Source organism: Talpa europaea (genome assembly GCF_964194135.1).
Source record: "Talpa europaea genome assembly, chromosome: 1".
Classification (NCBI taxonomy): domain Eukaryota; kingdom Metazoa; phylum Chordata; class Mammalia; order Eulipotyphla; family Talpidae; genus Talpa; species Talpa europaea.
In genome coordinates this window covers 109,977,345-110,000,239 of record NC_140073.1, presented here as the reverse complement: position 1 = coordinate 110,000,239, position 22,895 = coordinate 109,977,345, and positions in this window count along the sequence as shown.

Sequence of the window (22,895 nt, the reverse complement as noted above, 5' to 3'; positions counted from 1 at the left end):
AGTGGGTTTCACTGGCATGGAATTCGTTCCCTTCTCTGCTCTACAGAGAAACAAAGGTCAACCTTTCCATATCACGGTCTATGGAAAAGGCTGCTTCCTTCTCTCTGAGAAATTAAGGACCCAACTTACCAGGAGAGCAGCCCTCACCAAGTTTCTGAAACTGAAATTTTCTATGACCTACCTGACGCTGATCCCTAAATCATCTGTACCACACACCCACAAAGCTGAAATCCAGATTTGTTAAAACTTTGGACCAACAGCCTGAAGCTGGCTTTCTCTAGGCAAGTCAAAACCCCTGGGCTACCCATATCTGTAAAAGGCAGTCTCCTCCAGATTCCGAACCTCTTGGTTTAGTGTATGTGAGCTCCAGGCCTGGGGAAAGATCAGGGTGACCTGTGATCTTGTCTAACCTTGGGGCAGTTACAGTTACACCTGTCTGAGTCCAAAATCTGTGATGAGTGGGGGAGCCTGTCCCTAAGAGAAGCCAAATGAGAACATCCAAGAGGATGTTTCACTTGAAAAAGCATACTTAACAGTATGCCATTTCATATTTGGAAATCTATTTTTTGTTCATGCAATACAAACTACAGAAAAACAAGCACAAACCTTTCTTGAAATTTGCAGGGACCAAATTTTCATATTTGGTAGTAACGAAAATAGCTAATATTTGAAAGTTACTTACCATGGCATTATGCTAGATACTTTACATGCATGATTTTGTTTATTCCTCAGCTGTTCCATGAGGTGGAACATTGCTATTGCCATTCACCCCCTTGCCAGGTAGGGAGACCCAGGCACATCCCAGAAGGGGACAGAGCTGTGGCTTGAATCTAAGCACTCTGACCAAAGTCAAACCCTCCCCCATCCCACCGCACCATGATCCAAGGATGAGAACCACCATGTAGGCCAAGCTCATGTTCAGCCACGGCCTCAGACTCCATGATTTTTGTCCCCAGCAACCTCCTAAAACTATACTAGCAATTAGAAAAAACAACTATAAAACCAAAGTTATTACCTTGTTCTTTTCCTACAGTGTTGTAGACTGCACAGGTGCTGGAGGGTATCAATAGGAGAACGTTAACTAAAAAGTATTTGCTGACATGGCTCTTTCTCGGTAAATCCTTAACAAAAAAGAAAACATCCAGAGAAGTCTAGAAAAAAATCAAGTTTGGCTGAAAATCACCAGCCACTGAAAGAAATCAGAATGTGATAGTTTTAGATCTGTGCCCTGAGTGAAGGAGACACTAAACTAATGTTGTTCTGTTAAATTGGAGTAACTTTATAAAGAAGTTTAATTTCTCTCTCCCTACCCAGAACCTTTAAAGTGAACCTTGAAATGTTGTTTGTTTACTAGACAGACATGAAATGAATTCTGCCATGATGAAGTAGTTGCCATGCTATAATTGAGAAATTATAATTTATTTGGGAAATCTATATATTTTAAAAGGTAAATACGTGGGTATTAGTTTTCTATTGTGTAACAAATTACCACAGACGTATTCTCTCACAGTTCTAAAGGCCGAGAGTGGCTGGGTTTCTGCTCAGATCTCACTGGACTGATATCAAGGTATCATCCTGGACTGAGATTTTCATGTGGAGCTTACGGGCCTTTTCCAAATTCATTCAGATTGTTGGCAGAATTTGTCTCCTTGCAGTTTTAACAATGGGATCTCTGTATCCCCCGTGATTGCAGGCAAGCTGCTCTCAGCTGGGAGAGATCACCTCCATTCCCTGCTACACAGCCTCCACCTTCAAGCCAGCAATAGCATGCAGGGAGTGTTCTTCTTGTCCTGAAATATCTGTCCTCTGGAACTGGTCAGAGAAAGCTCACCTCATGATGTTAAGTCCACCAGGATAATTTCCTTTTTGTTTTATCATACAACTTAATCACGGTATCTCATTGTAGTCACAGGTTCTGCCCATACTTAAGGAGAGGAAATCAGATGAGCTGGTGGGTCATGGGGAGAAGCTGGGATGGAGGGGGTGTCATCTTTGAATTCTTCCTGCCACAATATGTATCTATTTATGTAAAAAAAAAAAAAGTTTTCTCAACCATTGCTGGCCCCTCTAGGGGTCATTGGGACATAGGATACTTAACATCATGAAGTGGTAAAAGACGAACTCTCCTGGACAAATTACCCATAGGATACTCACTGAGAAACACTCAATTAAATGAAACAGAAAGAACTTTAAATTTTGGTGGAATGCCAGAGCCCTTGTTTGAGTAACAAAAGATCAATTAAAGACTGTTGTAGGGCCTCCCAGGTGGCGCAGCAGTTGAGCGCTGGGTTGCGAAGCTGCCCGCGGCCTCTGCGGCGCCGCCGGTTCGATCCCCGGCTGCTCCCCAGCCACCAGAGGAGGGTCCCATATGGCGCGCAGACCTCTCCTGCCGCCCGCTGCTCCCCTCAGCAGTGTACTTCGGTCCTTCTGCCTGTTCTGCTCCCTGCTCTGGCTCTGGTGAATTCCCTCACCCTCCCGGCTTCTGACTGTACCCAGTGCATGTATAAACCAACCAAACAAACAAACAAATAGATAAATAAGACATGCCTCTAGAAAATTTAAAAAAAAAAAAAAAAAGACTGTTGTAGTTCCTCTTTTTACTGATAGATTCCTCCCCATTCCCCAGCCAAGCCGAAGAGAAATTAAATGGATGGAAACTAAATGATATTTAGTTTCATGAAAGTGAAAGTCCAGTGACTCCCCCAAAAAGGACTAGGCCCATTACTAAAAGAGGAAATTCTCTTTCCTTAATGTGATTTCAGACTAATCAATATTTACTTACCACTCTCATCTTCCATTGATGTCTACCCTTGGTAGATGTTTAAACTGAAAATGTCAACCAATGCAGGAACCAGCTATCTACTGTTTCCAAAGGTGACTATACTAAGTGAAATTTTGATTTTGAGTTTCATCTTTGTGGCTTAGCAAACTGAGGTTGGGAATGGGAGGAAGGGCACCATTATGTTAGAACGAGACAAACTCACTAAGAAAAATTGAAAATTGATAGGATAACAGTTGCCCCCAAAGTCCTGATTGAACAGGTGGGCTAAACCATGGATTGCTGAGCCCTGTTCCAGCATCCTGCCCAAACAATTTAGCTCACAGGATGACCAAATGCACCACACTAGACAAAACGCATTAGATCCATTAGATCCTGACTAATGATTATCTTACAATTAATCAAGAGGAAGGGCCTCCCTGGTGGCGCAAGGGGTTAAGCACCACACTATGAAGTGATTCCACAACCTCTGCAGCACACGTTCAATCCCTGGCCGGCCAGGGAGCAACCCACACAGAGAAATAGACCTCTTCTATCTCGCCCGCTACTCCCCTCAGTCAATCTGCCTGTTCTGTTCCCCACTCTGTCTCTGGTGAATCCCCCCACACCTCTGGCCTGTACCCCAGCTCTTGTATGTATAAATAAATAAATATTTTAAAAAAAAAAGAGGAAAAGCCAAGAACTCCACAAGTGCAGTTGGATTATGACCCATTTGCGCTGCCCAGGCATAGCCCAACCCAAACAAGCCATGATGCAGCTCTCCTCTGCCCTGCTTGGGGGACCTACCCTTTAATATCTCCTCCTAACTCCCCTGAAAGAGCCAGGCTAAATTCTCCTCTCCGGCACTGGTTCCCTTATGCAGGAGTCTCTAGTAAAACCTTACCAGTTCACCCAAAACTCTCTAGTGAATTCTTTTTCCTAGAGGGTCTCCGGACCCACACATATGTGGGAGTCTGTAACAAAAGGAGAGGAATTTGGGAATAGAGGAAGGTGAGGGCAGGAGAGCAAAGTCCTTCCCACCTGGAGGTTATCAAGAATTTGAGCAGGGTCTGAAGGATGACAGAAGGTTTGCATTTTTGAGATAAGGCAAGGAGAAGTTTGGCAATACAGAGGAGAGCAGCTAGACCTGTAAGCTACTCTCCTCTGAATTGCCAAGCATCTCCCTGCCTTATCTCAAAAATGCAAACCTTCACATTCCAACAAAAATTTTTAAAAAGAGGGGAAAAAGGTATTGTGAACTTGAGTATGTACTCCTTTAAAAAAAAGAAACTCGAGCATGTTTGTAGACATGGGGAAATACTGCAAGAAGGATTCAGTGAAGAAGGAAAGAACAAAGATGCAGACTATAGATCCAAGAGACAGAGGGCCACGCAGGGTCCCAGAGAGGCAGGAAGGGGTGGGATGTAAGATGAAATGGGAAGTCTTCACTGTGAACTTCTGCTTCTGTGATATGAGAGAGAAGAAAGAATAGTAAAAGTACAGACATTCTGCGGTGGGTAGGAAGCAAGAGTTAGGTCACGTGGCTCAGTCTCAGTGCGTGAAAGGCAAGTGCTCGGCCAGTGAGAGTTAAAGTGAAGAACACTTAGAAAGGGCCCAATATTTCTTGTAAATATAGCTATCCTGCCACGAGGAAAAAAGCTTTGGGAAATAATATGAGAAGTTAAAAAGGGCAAAAGCATCCATAACCAAGGAAGGCAGCTATAATTTACTGAGTAATTAGTATTAAAACCATGGCATTTAACCAAAAGGAAATGGAAATGGAGCAGAAGTGTTTTTAAAGCTCATGGGAAAGAGATGTGCAAGGAAGCCAATAGTCCAAAAGTTTCTGAAAGAGAGGCCCAGGATGCTGACTGCTCTACCTGTTTCTGGGAGGAAAATGTGTCTCCACAGTTGAAGAGGTGGGGGCTGGAGGGGAAATCGCCACCATAACCTGATGGGAGCAAAGCAAGTTCTGCTTACCCAGTATTGCTTTGTCTGTAACCAATCAGGTGTGATAAGAGCCATTGACCAATAAGCTAGCTCAATAAATAGTGAGGTTCACATTTAAAAGGAAATTATATGATTTTTAGTGAAAATCTAGCTGCTTATTTTCTTATAAAAAGGAACAATTTTGTAATATACCAAGGCAATCTTAACTGAGTAAGGGGTCTGGGCATATACTGCAGAATGAAATCCGGTTTTCCTAAGTAAGTAGCTATAGCACACGGAGGGTAAATACTTTACCTACTTCTGGTCAACAGTGATGTTCTGTCTCCATTTGTGTAAAGAGAACTTACAACTCTACCACTCCTTAAACAAACTTGGCCTAAATCCTTCAGATCTACTTGACAAACTAAGTTGTATTGCAGCTTGAGAATGGGGCTTTAGTTCTTACATTTTTTTAACAGATCAAAGACCCATTGGATATAATTGATTTCAGTCAGATGTGTGCTATTATTCAGTGAGAACTGGTGAGTCAAGATGACATTTATGCAAATGAATGGGGAATTTTTTGATGTACCAATTTTAAGGGGAAAAGTTATGTATGTACACCGTTGTCACATTGCATATTTTAAGTAACCAACAAGAGTTTGACATATTATCTACATTTCAAGTGTGTTATATCAAACTATGTAAAAGGAATGATGAGTAATTTGAGAAAGGTGCTGAGATTTAGCAAAGTCTGACAGTATTAAAGGCAACCGAGAAAGGGAACGAGATACACATTGTTTTGATAGATTCCATTTCTCAGGTTATCTAAGCAAAATCCAGGCCAGCTTTTCACAAAACCCTACCTAACATAAGTCACAATGAAGGGTTGGCTGGCAGGCCTCTAACATACCCTAGAGAAATGTATTATGATTCAGGAATATTAAAGAAATGTACTATTCAGCAAGAATTCCATAGCTCTTCTTTAGATTAGAAAATTGAGCATGTTCAAGGCCATTAAGGATAGCTCCGAGCAAAACAAAAGTGAATCCTGGAACCCATGGGCTTAGAGACATGCCCCTCCTTCCAAACAAGATAAATTAAAAAAAAAAGAAAAGTATTATTTTCTGTTGTACTTCAGCCCAGGAGCAAACGGTGGTGTGCTCTGTTTCATCCCTGCCACTCCATGTTTCATTAGGTGGTAGGAAGAGCAGAGCCACCTGGAGGCCAGCAGTGCGGGGGCACAGAGAGACTGCATGGGGGCAAAGGATAACAGTGCCCAGCAGAGCAGGAGCGGCCTGACCAACCATCCTGTGTGCCCAGGATGAAACAATCTCCTGGGGTGTGAGACTTTCAGCGCTAAAACCAGAGGAATCCCAGGCAAACTAGGATGCCGGTCACCTTAGCAGGAAGAAGGGAACCTGCAGGAGGGGGTCCTGGAAGGAACTGAGAGGGTCAAGGATGTGACACAAGGATTTACCCCCCAAGATGTGCAGAGAACCAGGGTTTATTGTACCTTGCTAGATCCTTCAGAGATCTATACCACAGTTTGGTTCCCTAAGGGAGTGTCCTCACCTCTTCTCACTGCCCTTGCCCATGTGCATTTCAAGAACGAAACAGTACATACACGCACTGGATAGCTTTAGGATAAATATATTTACAAGTTAGAAAATAAAAGAGTATGTTATAGGGTAACTACAAGTAAGGGAAGGAAAAAGGAACAAGTATTCCATTTCCTAGGCTCTGACTCAATTTTATTTTGATTAAAAAAATAATGTTTCTGGGCCTTCCCGGTGGCGCAGCGGTTGAGCGCTGGGTTGCGAAGCTGCCCGCGGCCTCTGCGGCCCCGGTTTGATCCCCGGCTGCTCCCCGGCCACCGGAGGAGGGTCCCACATGGCGCGCAGACCTCTCCTGCCGCCCGCTGCTCCTCTCAGCAGTGTACTTCGGTCCTTCTGCCTGCTCTGCTCCCCGCTCTGGCTCTGGTGAGTTCTCTCACCCTCCCGCGCTTCTGACTGTACCCACTGCTTGTATAAAAAAATAATGTTTCTAATTATAAAAGTAATAATCCTCATTATAGGAGGGAAAACCAGTATACAAAAAAGGGGAGGAAAAGAATGTTCTACTCAGAAACAACCGCTCTTAACACCCAGGTTGATAAGACTTTGCAAGATGACCTGTGATCTTCAACCGTAGTAGCACAGTAGAATAACCTGGTAGGCTTTTTTAAAATAATAGAGCCTGGGAGACACCCCCAGAAATTTGATTTCATTGGCTTGGAGAGATCTGATTTCATTGGTCCAATATCGGTATTTCTTAAAGGTTCCCCCAGGGATTCTAAGATTTAGGGAAAGTTGTGAACCTCTAAGCCTTTTCAAATGTGTGACTCCTCCCCATTCACACCAACATGTATACACAAACATATGCACATACATTGTTTACATCATACCTGGCTCACTATTTTATTTCCTGTGCTTCACACTCAACAGTATATTATAAATGGCTTCCTGTGTCAACAAATCAATTGTGTAACACTTCAGGCAATGGCGTGGTATTCCAATGTCTTAATTGATCCAATAAATTCCTACTATGGAATATTTTTATTATTTCCAATTTTTACTATCATGCCTGCATTGGGAATAATATTAAAGTTCTGGACTCCGGAGTTGGACTGCTTTAGTTTGAATCCCTGATTAGCTGTGGGTAATCTCCAACAAGTCTCTTATCCTATCGGTACCTCAGATTACGCACCTGTTAAGTGGGTAGTGATGCCAACATTTTAAATGAGATAATACATAAACAATACAAACCATGAGCTTAAAAAGCATTAGCTGGGGCCTCCCTCGTGGTGCAGGCAGTTGAATACAGTGCAGTGAAGCTGTCCGCAGCCTCTGCAGTGCCAGTTCAATCCCCGGCTGCCGGCGAGGGTCCCACATGGCGCACAGACCTCTCCTGTCCCACCCACTGCTCCCCTCGGCAGTGTATTTCATCAGTCTGCCTGTTCTGTTCCCCACTCTGTCTCTGGTGAATCCTCTCACCCTCCCGCACATCTGGACTGTACCCCGGCTCTTGTATAAATAAAATAATAATAATAAATAATAATAATAATAAAGCATTAGCTATCTTGGGCCTCCCCGGTGGCGCAGCGGTAGAGTGCTGGGTTGCAAAGCTGCCCGCAGCCTCTGCAGTGCTGGTTCGATCCCCGGCTGCTCCCCAGCCACCAGAGGAGGGTCCCACATGGCGCGCAGACCTCTCCTGCCGCCCGCTGCTCCCCTCAGCAGTGTACTTCGGTCCTTCTGCCTGCTCTACTCCCCACTCTGACTCTGGTGAATTCTCTCACCCTTCCACGCTTCTGACTGTGCCCAGTGCTTGTATAAATAATCTTTTTTAAAAATAAATTAATTTAATTTAATTTTTAAAAAAAAGCATTAGCTATCTTACAACAATTAATCTTTGCCCACTTTACAAATTATTTTCTTAGGATAAATACCAAGAAGTTGAATTTTGTGTCTAGCAAGATGCACATTTTTGAAGGTTGAAATATAATTATTAGGCCACACTCCTACAAAGTATAACTTGAGAGTCATGCAATTACCAGGGTATCTACTCTAGGAGTAAAAGATGACTTCGACCCTTTTTCAACCCCTTACTCATGTCGCACCAGTTTAATGCCTTAAGTTCTTTATTCAGTTTTGATGTATAAATGTGCAGAATGGTCTGAAAAATTTGAAAATAAGGCATAACAGTCCCCGAAGAACTGCATTTGAAAAAGATGATCTCTGTAATTTGTATATAATTTATCTCCTAATAGCCTGGCCAAAAAAAAAACAAAAAAAATGAGGTAACTCAGGGAAAAAAGAAAACATGGCACAAGACAGTCCGAAAAAATACTTAAGGGGAAAAATATCTTACTATTTGAAAAAGAGGGAATTAGCTATACTGGGAGATTATGAGATGGTCATTAGTTTCAAGCCTGAGCTTCCTGGCAACAAAAGTAAAAATAAAAACATTTCTGTCCCATTCCAGAATAAATGGGAGACACATACGTTTATCTAGAAATAAATAACTGTCTTCCTTGCACTAAATTCTTAGAATTACCACCACGAATTTTCTTATGTAAAAGCTACCAAGTAACATAACAAACAACGTAATTTGGCCAGAATTTGTTGACTGTGTTAAACTTTTTCATGTGACCATTTCTTATACAGACCTTTGAGAAAAAACAAGTGCATAGATTTGGTTACATTTTGATGATTTTTGGCTCCAGCATATACCACATATGTTGTTATTGGTGATCCTAAGTTTGGTGTTTCTCAAGTGTGAACTAAAGTGTGGTGTTAAAGTTGTTTACCCAAGTAGCACTGATGATGGTGCTCTATAGACCATTGTTTGAGATCCACTGAGGTTCCCTGTCCTCTTATCTTTCAAATACTAGGTGATTCTCCACTGCCTCAATTCAACAGAGATTTCTATGACAGAAGTCAGGCAGCAATCAACTCAAGGATATACTCTTCTTTGTTGCCTGAAAATCAGCATTCTGCAGGGCCGCTTGGAGAAAGAACCATTAAATTCGATCAACTAAGCTGAAAAGTTAGCCATCAGTAATAGAAATACTCTGACGGTTAATTTTATGTGTCAAGTCGACTAGGCCAGGAGTGCTCAGCCAGTTGATCAAGCATTGTTCTGGGTGTGTCTGTGAGGGTATTTTTCGGTAAGAATAAAATTTGAATCACATTGATTAAAGCAGGTTGCTCTTCCTATTGTGGGTGAGCCACATCCAATCAGTTGAGGGCTCAAACAGAACAAAAAAACTCTCCTCCTGGCTGCCTTGAGCACGGGCATCATTTTAGACATTTGCTTTTAGACTCAAACTGAAGCATCATCCACTCCTGGATCGCTAGCCTGCCAGCATTTGGACTGGACTACACCATTACCCTCCTGGGTCTCCAGCTTGCCCACTTGTCAGCCTCCATAATCACGTGAGCCAATTCCTTACAATAAATCCTTCTCTGTCTATATATATCCTATTGGTTCTATTTCTCTGGAGAACCTGACTAATGCAAAAACTAATGAGCCTTTCTTGGATTTTCACACAGACTGAGCCCAGAGGTAGTATGGGGAAATTCTCATTAATAAACCTTCGTGATCCATCCACCTCCAGTCAAAGGTTTCTATGGCAACCTGAGTTCCAAAGCAAGGCCCAGGCCACATTTTCACAAACTGCAGCTAGATGAGTGGAAATAAGTAACCCCTTGTGATCAACCAAGAATAATAAAAGACTAACACCAGTGCCTGAGTTGAATTAATTTACCAAGATTTAGGACTATGGGATGCTGAGCACACCCATTTCCTCTACCTCGGAGATCACCTAATATCTTGAGGTCAAAGCAACATTTTCACACCATTCTCATTGTTTTATACATGAAAACATTTCTTTTTTTTCCTTCTTTGTAATTCCAACTCATCCTGAGAGGTCAGAGTATTGTGTTTAAAGTATGAGCCCTGCAGCCTTACATTTTGAGTCCATGTTCCTCATCTGCTGACTGTGATGACCTTGGACAAGTTACTTAACCTGTAGAAACCTCCGTTTACTCATCTGTTCACTAGAATTCTAACCTGTATCTGTCAGGAGCTAACCAATAAAATAGAAACTACTTTAAAGTATTTAACAATAGAAAGAACTTAACAGAGGGAATTATTTCTACAGATGAAGGGGAAGCTGGATAGAAAGGAAGCCACTGCTGACCCTGGGGTGGAAGACAAAGAAGGGGGATAAATAATGGAAGTCCAGGGTCACCTGAGGAAGCTGGGTCTCTGAGGCCTTGTCTGGCAGCTGCTGAGGTAGTTGTGTGGGTGGGGGAGGGGGTTCCCTGGTCCCTCCCGTCCCCTCACTTTTCAGTACTACCGGGACCTTCCAGTGGGCATACCAACCAGATGCAGCCTGGAAAACACACCTTACAAACTGGCCCTCCTGGCACGCAGCAGGAACTTTATCTGAGGGCCAGCAGAGACTGCAAGGATTATATGATACACATGTAAAGTCCCTGGTTTGCCGTAGATGGCAGGTCCCTTAAGTTGTGTATTTTAAATTGGGACTCTCACATCTTATTCGCATTTTCCTCATCCCCTTCAACAAATTTTCCACTCCTCATGGCTTCTCATTGTCCTCCTACTCTCTCATCACCCAGTTCTTTCCTCCCACTTCCTCGCCCACACTCAACAGCAGACAGCAAGTTGGCTGGCCTCCCAATGAGACTACAGACTCGATGCAATCCAAGGGACGGTCGTTTCATGTTTTAGCTGCCAATGACGTCTTCCTCTCCTAGAGCCTAATCTCATGCTCCACACACCAGTTTGCAAAGGCAGAGTCACATGTCAAAAATGACACCAAGGTAATCAAGGCTGTGGGACATGTTGGCCCTTTATCCTAAAATTCTCCCTCTGCCCGGACCCAGAAGCTCATTAGACCATGCCATTTGCCAACATCACCTCTTCTGGCTGGGTCTACTCATCTGAAGTAGGAGCACCTGGAAAGAGATGACCTTTAAACTGCCTCCCACTCCTAGCATCCTACTATACTTCCAGAGTTTGCATTTGCATAAGGCCAGATTCTGGTCTAGTCTCTACCCACCAGTGTTACACTTACCAAAATTTATTGAGTCCTGATACAGAGTGGTTTTCAGTTAACTGAAGAGAAATTTAATAACAAAAACCCCCCAAGGCTTAGTAGCAGCACAGAGTACAATGTTCTCAACCTTCCTAGAATTATTTGTGTTCCAAATAATTCAAAATTATAAAGAGAAATTAGGGCAAGAAAAATTGCACAAGGTCTATATGAAACTTTTATGCCAATTTATAATATTCCTAGTCACAAAACCCTTGCATATTTTTCTTTTATATCTCTTCCCCAGGGTATATTAAATGCCCCTGACATTGTCCGTAATAGTTGGAATCCAAACATGAACTGAGTCCATCGGCTTGGCCACCACGTACCAGTCTTGTTAAGTTCAACTAGCAAGCAGCTGGCCAAAAACTTCACTTTTTCCTTTGTACCAAATTTGGTTGAAGTCCGGACAGGGTTTTAGACATCTTAACTAGCCCTGTTCATCTGTGGTTCTCAAAAGGTGGATTTCCAAACCAGAAGCATCAGCATCCCCTGAGAATCCATTAGAAATGCAAGTTCTCAGGTCCCTCCCAGGCTCTACAGAAACACAAACTGTGGAGGGTGGGGTTCAGCCTCACCTATCAAGACTCAGAAGCAGCGTGCTAGAAGGAAAAAAACAGATTGGTTTAAATGAAAAATATCACTGGTCTTTTTTTCTAATGACCTGAAATTGAATTTAAATCCCATATCTCCCCACAATCTGAAATCTATAGTCTTTATAAGGTCTGTTTTATTCAGGACTCATTGTACTGGAGAAGCCTTTTATTATTTAAGGGAGGGTAATTTCAAGCAAGAATACAATGAAAATTAGAATGCTTCTGCTATTGTCCTGTCAAAATGAACAAATTCCCCTCTACCAAACTGTCATTTTATGTTTGGGGGTGGTATGTGGAAACTATATCCCTTTCCAAGCATGTCACACTTTTGCTGGTAAATGCTTGTTTCCTGTAATTGGGTGAACGTGCATAAGCACCCTTCTGTACCCACCAAGAAAAAGCAGGTACCCACACGGCTGTGGAGCCACATCTCCTTACTCTTTATTTCAACCTCTAAAAGCTCCCCACCTTCTCAAAGTAGAGGGGAGTTCAGGTAAAGAATTCTCCAGAATGACAAAAAGCACTTTCTCTTCACTCTTTTATTGTTCTGTTAGATTTGAAACCCTTTTGCCCTGAGAACAATACGAGGCAGACTGACTTCATGTTGCTTCTTTCCACTGTGCTTTCTCCGACCCCGCGAATAATAGGCCGCCATTTTAACATCAGAGAACCTGTAGCTGCGTGAATCCAAGTTTAATGTAAGTCAGGCCTGTGAGTGCCATTCCTCCAGCTTTGGCTGGCCGTCTCTAAGAGGTTTAATTTAAGTAAAGCAATGTGGCTCTCCAGCTAAAAGGCCCAGGGAGCAGGAAATGGACACCCACATCAATAGAATGCTAACCCCCCCAGGGGGTGCCACCCAAAAGGTAATTTGGGAAATTTAGGAAGTCAGAGGAGATGAATAAATAAGAGAAGAACCAACCACTTTCCTTTTTATGAAAACTGTGATTGTAGGCTGTAATCTTCTCATCTCTAATGAAATGGAGCAATGGGGGAGTTTTAAATATGTGGTAGTGTTAAATAACCCATAACTAAATGCATGGGCAACATCAAAAATATATGTTTCAGAAGGAAATACAATGAGGGCCTAGAAGTTTGATGTAAGGTTTATTCTAAATACAACTCCCTAAAGAAAACTCTTTTTAAAAATCTCCTCTAGCACTAAACCAGAAATATACTATATGGTTCTAAGCAGTGGTCCCAGTGATATGTAACCAGCTATAATTCTCTATAGCCTCAAGTGAAATGAAGATTTGCTGGTTAGCTTGATAATTAGATCATTCTAGACAGTCAATCTGGGCAAATTATGTCCCAAAATTAATGCTTCTCCTTGTAATTATCTTATGTCTGTCTACAACCATCAAATTAACCAAATAATTGCTGAGTCTCTAACATGATATGCAGACCAGCTGCAAAACATCTACTGGGGTCTTTCCTTCTTTTGCTCTTTCTCGGTCCTCCATACATGTCTATTTACCCTCCTTTCCTTTTCCCTTCTGAAGTTACTTGGGCTAATAGGGGAAGATAGACCACATGGGCTTATGTTTTATGGAAGAATTTATTTGCAATCCTCCAAACCTGGCTTCTGTTTCAACTGGTACTCACTTCTAATGGCATCAAGAATTCCACCAAAAATGCTCATCTTTGAAAGAATGCCAAGAACAGAAAGAGGTTGAGACTAGCACACACCTCGTGCTGAGTGATGTACAGTCATCAAAATGTTGTTTCATAGCCATTAATCTCATCCATTGCCCATGAGCCAGCAGTTATTTTATGTGCATGAAAACTGTGTTTTCAAGTGACTCCTGGTCCTAAATGCTCTGACATGTGGAATGTATTTCTATGAGTCAAATATCAAGGAAGGTGTAGTTCTGATTCTCATTACATGAGGGTAGAAGACAGAAGGACTCTGCAGCAGGATGGGAATGGACAGATGTATCTGAGCTTGGTCTCTGTATTTGTGAGGATTATGGCTCTAAACTAGAGCCTCCTGATGATAGTGTTGACCTTCTCTCCTGACTTCCACAATGCCAGAGAAAATGAAGAATAAGGATACCTCCTGGTAAAACTAAAAGGTGCAGCAATCACGGAACAAAGAGACCCTAGATGGCCTTGATTCTAGATTAGCAATTCCAACCTTTTGGACATGAGATTGGCTTTATTTCAGAATATCCATACCCACACACATTTTGAGTTATGGTATTCCAGAATTGAGAAAATTCCCAACACTACCTTCAAAATCCCTAGAGACAAGGAGTTCGGTACATTAAGTAAGAATCTTAACCTTAATGAGACTAAGGCCTCATAGGGTACTGTCTTGGCCAGTTTTCATAGATTGGGGGATTGTTCCAGAGCAGTAAGCTTAAAGCCTCAAAAGTCAGCTTAATGTAACTATTGAGGCCCAAGGGAAACTCTTCACTCTGTCCAAACTCTGACAACACTGATTGTCATCTTAGAGCTAATTACTGAATTAAAATGAGTAAAACATGTCCTATGACTACATACTTGCATGTTCCAACCAGGAAATCCCTCTACTATATAGAGGTTTTGTGTTTTTTTTTTTTTTTAATGAACGTGGAATTTTGCAAAACGATAGACATTTGATAATGTTATGATACATATTGTATGAAATTAAGGGTGGGGTAGCTCTAATGCACAGAACAAAGAGAAAGGATGTGGTTCTAAAATGTAAAGGTAATTGACAGCTCAAGGAGAGAAATTTCTCAAAATACAAGGAATAAGGCCCAGAGGAGAGAGAAGTACTTTTATCTGGGGCAAAAGAAATGGAATACTTTAGGGCAAACTGAAAACCAGCCCCCTAAAACATCCCTCAAAGATGTAGAAATAAGGCTTCGCTGGTGGTGCAGGGATTAAAGTCTCAATGTTATCAAGCTATCACCAGCCACTGCACCATGAGTTCAATCCCTGGCCAGGGAGCTGACCCATATGGCACAGCAGACCTCTCCTGTCTCAACCACTGAGGGGTGAAATACACCCCTCAGCAGTGTATTTCAGTAAATCTGCCTGTTCTGCTTCCCACTCTACCTCTGGGGAATCCTCACACCACCACCACCACCACCCCTGTCCCTCTGGTCTACACCCCAGTTCTTATATGCATAAAGAAATAAAAATAAATCTTAAAAAAAAAGATGTAGAAATAAGAAAGCCAGTGAAGAGGATTCACATAGTTAAGAGAGCTAAGAAAACTATTTTTTTTTCAGTAGGCCTTTGATTATGACAACAAAGGGCAGGTGTTTGTTTTTTAATATTTTATTTTATATAATTCTTACATCATTTTTCATTTTTGCATAATGTATTCATTTTCATTTTGGTTATATTCCCCATACAATAGCACCCCCCACTTATTTTGTCTTTAGTCCTTCCTCTCCCCGCTCCTCCCCCCCATAGTGTGTCTCTGGTTTTTAGTTGCTTGTTGATTTTGATTTTTACTTTGTATTAATTAGTCCTTTTCCTGGTCCCTTATTTAGGTTTTCTAAATTCCTGCTATGAGTGAGACCATCCGGTATTTTTCTTTTTCTTTCTGGCTTATTTCGCTGAGCATGATCCTTCCAGCTCCATCCATGTTGCTGCAAACTGCATGTGTTTATCTTTTTTGATTGCTGACAAAGGGCAGATTTTTGCTCCTCTTTTGTTTTAATTTTTTTACATCAAATATTTGATTTAAAAATATTAATCAAGTGCTAATAGAAATTCATTAGAGAGATTGACAAAGACTAGACTAATCTCCAAGTTTTCATAAAGAAAAAGTTTACTAAAAATCCTCTCCAGGGGCCTCCCCAGTGGCGCAGCAGGTTGAGTGCAGTGCTGTGAAGCTGTTCGCAGCCTCTGCAGCATGGGTTCAATTCCCGGCTGACAAGGGAGATACCCACATGGATGGGCAGACTTCTCCTGTCGGCCTGCTGCTCCCCTCAGCAGTGTATTTCGGTCCGTCTGCCTGTTCTGCTCCCTGCTCTGTCTCTGGTGAATCCTCTCCCCCTCCCATGCCTCTGGCCTGTATCCCAACTCTTGTATAAATTAATAAATCTAAAAAAAAAAATACCTTTCCAAATGAGAAGTGCTGCTCTGCATGCTGCCCTGTCAGCAGTGCACGCTTTCCTCTGCTTTATCATTGTCTTACTTCAGTGTTTGCTCTGAAATGGCTTAGCAAAAATAAGGGATGGGATTGGGAGTTTCAGGAAACTGAGAGTTCTCCAGACACGCCCTGCAACCTGTAGGAATATTTGACAGTTGTGTCATAAAAGTTGAAAGTCATGTTTAACCCTGACCCTGGGACTGCCAGCTTTTATGAGCAGGGAAAGAAAGAACACATCAGATATATATCAGAGCAAGGCCACTTCCCCCTCTAGGCTATTTCACAATGTATAGCCTTGACAATTGCCATCCCAGAAGAGAAAATCTGCTCTTTCCTTTGACTGTTTTTCATAACATTAGCTCTATAAATAGATCCTTCTGCTACCTCAGCCTCTACTCAACACTGGCTTCCTTAAGTTAAAAAACAAAGCAAAAAAGAGATGCAAGGGAACGGCCTGAGCAAGGAGGATCTTCAAGTCTTCTTTCAGCCTTCAGACCGGTGCACACATCCCTAAGAAGAAAGTCTATTTGTCAATATGGAGAAAAAAAGAATCCCATGGCCTCCTGCGGATTAACAACCTGAGTAGGGGGCATCCCTGGTGGCACAAGGGGGTAAGCACAGCAATGTGAAGCTGTCCACAGCCTCTGCAGCACAAGTTCCATTCTGGCTGGCCAGGGAGCTACCCACATGGTGCAGCAGACCTCTCCTGTCTCGCCCGCTGCTCCCTTCAGCAGTGTATTTCAGTCAATCTGCCTGTTCTGTTCCCCACTCTGTCTCTGGTGGATCTTCTCACCCCCCAACCTCTGGCCTGTACCCCAGTTCTTGTATGCATAAATAAATAAATCTTTAAAAAAAAATAACAACCTGAGTGGGAACACTTCTCTCCTTCTAACCAGAATCCCTCTTGGTGTGTCTAGAACTGGTCTGCCTATTCTTCATGAGCCCCACTGAAGGGAACATGCTGCCATAACCCATGTTTCTTCTCTGGCGTACCTGGTTAGAAAACAGGAACGTGCCTTTGGAAGGTAGTGTGGGAGATAATTGTAAATGAAAAGATCCCTATTATCTGTAAATCTGTTCCAGTGGTGTTACCTCTGGAAAGAGAATTAGGTCAAGAAATAATAATCGCATATCAAGTATCAAATAGCCTTTGTAAAGAAATAAAATATTATATAAATAACATTAACTGAAAGTATGTCATTTTGTAAATAAAATATGCCAATTCCATGTTAAAAAAAAAAAAGAAAGAATGATGAAAAGGGATCCCTGAATATTTTCCCCTGTGGCTATCTTAAGGAAGCATTCCTGCAAGTGAATACTGTGAAAGATACAATTTCTTCTTGTGCTAATCCATTTCCCATTCAAGATGTTGCCTGAGACATCAAACTACAAAGACAACCGCCCACAAAGCTCCCATTTAGGGAGCAGGGAGAGGGACAGGAGTGGATAAGCACAGCTGGCTATAAGTCAGGGTGCTGGCCTATCTTCAGCAATTTAAATCCTTCCTATTGCTGTGGAAAGAGAGAGGACAGACAGCTACAGCACTTCCTAGAGTGGAAATACTTCACTGAAGAATGGATCCAAGCTTACTTTCAGGGCAGGGTTACAAGGTCACACTGCCCTCATCCATTAACCTCCATGCCCCAACCCACTAGCACATGTTTACTGAGGTGGGAAGTTCAGGGAGAGTGGAGTTATGATGACCCAAGCAGCTGCCAGCTGAGTGCACGGCTATTATATGGTTGTCTAGACTTTTAGCCCTAGGAGTTATGACGAAACAGATGGACAGAACTCACAGAATCCCTTACCAACAAGCTCCTCTAAGGGAATTCTATTTGTTAAAAAAACATTTCAAATGCCAAAATGGAATATTAATTGGGACTAGAAGAGTCTAGTGATTTCAACAAAGTCACTTTGTGGCTCCTGACAACTGCATGGCTTTCTGATCCCATGTAGTCTAGGCCTCATTGAAAACGTGACTTTGGAACAAAAGCTCAAAATGAGTGAGTGAGAGGTGCTTGGGTGGTGGATTACCAGACAAAGGAAATGGCCAGGCTAAGCTGTCACAAGTAGATTTTACTTTCCCACCCTCTAGAACATCACCCCTGCCAAAGACCAGGATGAACCAGATGGAGGGAGACCAGAGCAGACCAACACTGGTGAGGAAGGCCCTGGGTTACTCCTTCCATCTTGGGAATGACAGGGAGAGAGGCACCTGGTAGTCCCAGAGCTTGGACTCCTTCCCTTTCCATGCCCACTTCCTCCCTGAGTAAGCCCACCTACTTCTGCCGCCCAGACCTCCTCCCTGTCCCAACTCAAAGATCCCATTTCTTACTGGACCTCTCCAGATGCATGTCCCACAAGCACTTGGAGTTCACACTTGCCATGCGGACCTCAGTATCTTTACCCCAAAGCCTTTCCATCTTCTAGGTTTGGAAGTCTACCCTATTGCCCGTGTCAGAACCTGAGGGTCATACTTGATTCTTCAGTCATCCCCTTCCTCGTCACTTTTATCTGACAGGATGCACTGTCCTATTAAATTTATCTGCATTATAGTTCCAGCATCCCTCCTCTTCTCTATTTCCTTTCTATTATCTTACCTCAGACATTGATCCCAATCTAACCAGTCTCTGGCCTGTCCAAAATGGTCTTTCTAAAAGCAGACCTGGGCCTCCCTGGTCGTGCAAGGGGATAAGACACAGGCTATGAAGCAGTCCACAGCCTCTGCAGCACGAGTTCAATTCCCCAGCACCCAGGGAGCAACCCACATGGCGCAGTAGACCTCTCCTAACTTGCCCGCTGCTCCCCTCAGCAGTGTATTTCAGTCAGTCTGCCTGTTCTGTTCCCCACTCTGTCTCTGGTGGATCCTCTCACCTCTCTCATCTCTGGCCTGTACCCCAGCTCTTGTATGCATAAATAAATTTTTTTTTAATGAATAAAAAATAAAAGCAGACCTGATCATATCTCTCCTTTGCCTAAAATTCCCCAATGGCTATCCACAGAGCAGGATCCTGACTCCATAAGATGATATTTATGGCTGTTGCTTTCCCTTAGTCTTATCTCTGACCATTATCTCCTTAAACCCTGCGGCAGCTGTCCCCACATACCACTGCAGACTCTCAACCCTGCCGGCCTCTCTATCATCACTTTCTTTTGCATGTGCTTGTCCCTGTATCTGGAATACCTTTCACGCCCTTGTTTGGCTCATTTTCATTTGTTCTCAGCTGGAACATCACCTCCTGTGAGAGATCCTCTGTCCTCCCAGGGTCTGTTAATGCCTCCCTTTGTTGTACATCATCATGTACTGTGATCTTTCCCATCAGAGGTGCATAACTCTGAATTATAATGCTCCTCCCTCCCTCACTAATCTTTGAACTCATTTAAGACAACAGCAATTTAGCCCTGTTGAAATGCAGAGTAGAGTCCCAAGGCACATCAGTTCTGTGGGTGGGATTTGGGCAGGAAACCAGAGAACTTCAGCTTAGAGTATGAGCTGTGGCCTCTGTAGTAAGATGAATGAGACTGGGTGCGACACAATTTTATTAAAAGGTACAGAGTGTCAGAAAAAAGCTAGGCAGAGAAAGGGATGTTACAAATCCTAGATAGAGTGAGGAAGCAACATCGGCTATTTAAAATATCTTCATTTAGGGGCCTCCCCGGTGGCGCAGTGGTTGAGCGCTGGGTTGCGAAGCTGCCCGCGGTCTCTGCGGCGCCGGTTCGATCCCCGGCTGCTCCCTGGTCACCGGAAGAGGGTCCCACATGGTGCGCAGACCTCTCCTGCCGCCCACTGCTCCCCTCAGCAGCGTCCTTCGGTCCTTCTGCCTGTTCTGCTCCCCGCTCTGGCTCTGGTGAATTCGCTCACCCTCCCGCGCTTCTGACTGTACCCAGTGCATGTATAAAACAAAACAAACAAACTAAATAAATAAAGCATGCCTCTTAAAAAAAAAAAAAAAAAGAAATTCTGAACTTTTAAAAAATAAAAAAATAAAAAAAAATAAAATATCTTCATTTATGGGAAGTGTTAATTACCTCCAATGGGGCACAAAATCATTTTTTATTCTTTGAGTATATTATCTGTTTAATGTGTCATAATTGAATCTAACTACAGCAGCAAACTCTACATGTCCAGGTGGATCTTCACTGTTTATTGGACATGCTAAAACATTTTGTACTCAAAGCTTTCAAAAATCAGAGGTAAGATGTAACACTCAGGAGCAGAGGAAGCTGACCCCTTGATTTACACAGAGACGAGACCATGACTATGCTCATTGAATTCAACTGTCTTAGTCATAAGCCAGCTGCGACTGAATTCTACCCCTTTCCTGACATCTTACATTACATCCTTTCCTTACATCTTTGCACGACCCAGGCCACTCCAATCCCATCTCCCAGTTGTTATCTATAAATGAAACCAAACCAAACTGTGACCCGAATCAAGATTCTGTACTGTTTTAGAGAAGCAAAGAAGTGAGAGAAATGTTATAAAACCTAAAGTTATGTTCTATTTCAAAAGAAAAAAAAATTGTGACCAACACTTTCCTTTTGTGAATAAGTTCTGAAACTCAAATAGTATAACAGCCAGGCAAATACACTTCCACATGCTAACCAATTTGAAACAAGATTTCTTTTGGAAACACTAATAAGTCATCTTCATACTAAGAAAGAAGACTTATGGGGATGTGGACCATATTTATTGTAGGGAATAGAAATGTAACCTTAATCTAATGCCCACATTTTCTAGTTGGCCTTCCCTGCACACCTAATGGTTGATTTTTTTAAAAAGATTTATTTATGCATACAAGAACTGGGGTATATGGCCTCCCCTGGTGGTGCAGCGGTTGAGCACTGGGTTGCGAGGCTGCCTGCAGCCTCTGTAGCGCCAGTTCGATCCCCGGCCACCAGCGAGGGTCCCACCAAAAAAAGAAAAAAAGAAAAAAAGAACTGGAGTATAGGCCATAGGTGCGGGGGGCGAAAGGATTCACCAGAAACAGAGTGGGGAGCAGAACAGGCAGACTGACTGAAATACACTGCTGAGGGGAGCATCGGGCGAGTCCGGAGAGGTCTGCTGCACCATGTGGGTCACCTCCCTGGTCAGGGATTGAACTTGTGTTGCAATGGCTGCAATAGCTTCATAGTACTGTGTCTTAACCCCTTGCACCACCACCAGGGAGGCCCTACTCATTGATTTTCTGCTTTAAAACAAATAATGTCTTCCAACTGGATAGGAACTTAATAACTTACCTTGCTTCTCCTGGTAGTGAAGATAGATCTGTAATGACCCATTGCCACATTCTGTTGCTATTCTTGGGATCATGTATGATTTAAGGCTCATGTATGAAACAGGCTTTTCCTATATGTAACTAACCAACTAATGTAGAAATCAAATCCGTGAGTTTCAATTTATAGATACTAGAAAATTAATTCTATATTTAGCAGCACACTGTGGATTATATCAGCCTAGACAGTACTTCTAAACTGATGAACTAATCCACAACTATTTATTACTGAGCATCCACCATGTTCCATGCACTGTGCTAGTAACATCTTTGCCTCACAGTGATGTCTAGAATTTGAAACCAACAAGATCAATTAATGTACATTAATTGATTTTATGTAAAAGTTGCACACTCAGAAGAACTTTAATTCACTGTAGATTCCTATCCTGCAAGAGATCCTTCCTGACCCTCCAGGCTGGGGGAGGCATCCTTCTTCTGAACTGCCCTCTGTGTGTATTTCTATCACTGGGCATTGTTTTGGAGTTCTCTTTCTGTGCCTGCCTCTAAATTTAAACATGAAATCCCTAAATGCAAGAGATTCTGCTGGCAAATTTTCATAACTGCACCTAAAACAGTGCTCCACATGGCAAGTAATTGTGTGTTTGGGTTGAAAATATGAAAAAAAAAAAAAAAGCAAATGAATGGAAAGAAACCACACCACAAGGTGGGAATTGAGTCAAATGTCAAGGTTAAGACTTATCCAGACCAGAGCAGTGACTCAGATGGATCAGGTACTGCTCCTGTGCTCTGTGATGCCTATTCCATCCATCCTGATTCATGGAGAACTACCTGTGTCAAGAACTGTGCTCAGTATGTCATGATAAACAAAAGATGGACTACCTGCCTTGGGAAACCTACGAACTAACAGTGCTCTTGGAACAACACCATCCCATGCCTGGTCTTTGGAAATGTCATGTTTTATGGACCTATCTAATTCTGTCGTGTTCCAGGAAAATACAACCAACAGAAAACAGTGATATTTTATATAGAGGCAACGTAATATTATAATCTTAAAAGCATATCATGAAAAAAACAGTAAATTAAACCTAACAACCAGGTTCCATTTTTCCCCATTAAATTTCATTTACAAGGTGTTCATATTAATTGTCCTTTAAATAACAAGAGATATCAAAGAATTAAACTTGAGGATGGCAAGCTTTCATTTGAAAGAATGAGTCCATTTTTCTGTGACCTGAGAATTGACCATCACAGTTTAACTTTAGTGGAAAAATACCACAGTGTTCTATACATAGTCCATTATTTTTGAGTAATTGCTCTGTACATAATTTCTGATAGTTGTCACCATTAAGGTGCATACTCAAATGCTAAAAGGTGGCACCTACTGGCAGAATATCATACTGCAGCTCAGTTCTATCAGACATTAACACACCAAAAGAATCTCAACAGAAACACATGTTAGTGTAGTATTGTGCTTTTCCCCAACATACAAATCTTCTTCCTAATTGGGGAGGAGCCTTCACTGTAAGATGGCCCAACTTCTATTCTTGGAGCTAAACTGAATAGGTCCTCCCCTTTCTAATCCTGGGCTTAGTCAATTAGACAGGAACACCAGTGATTTTGAATC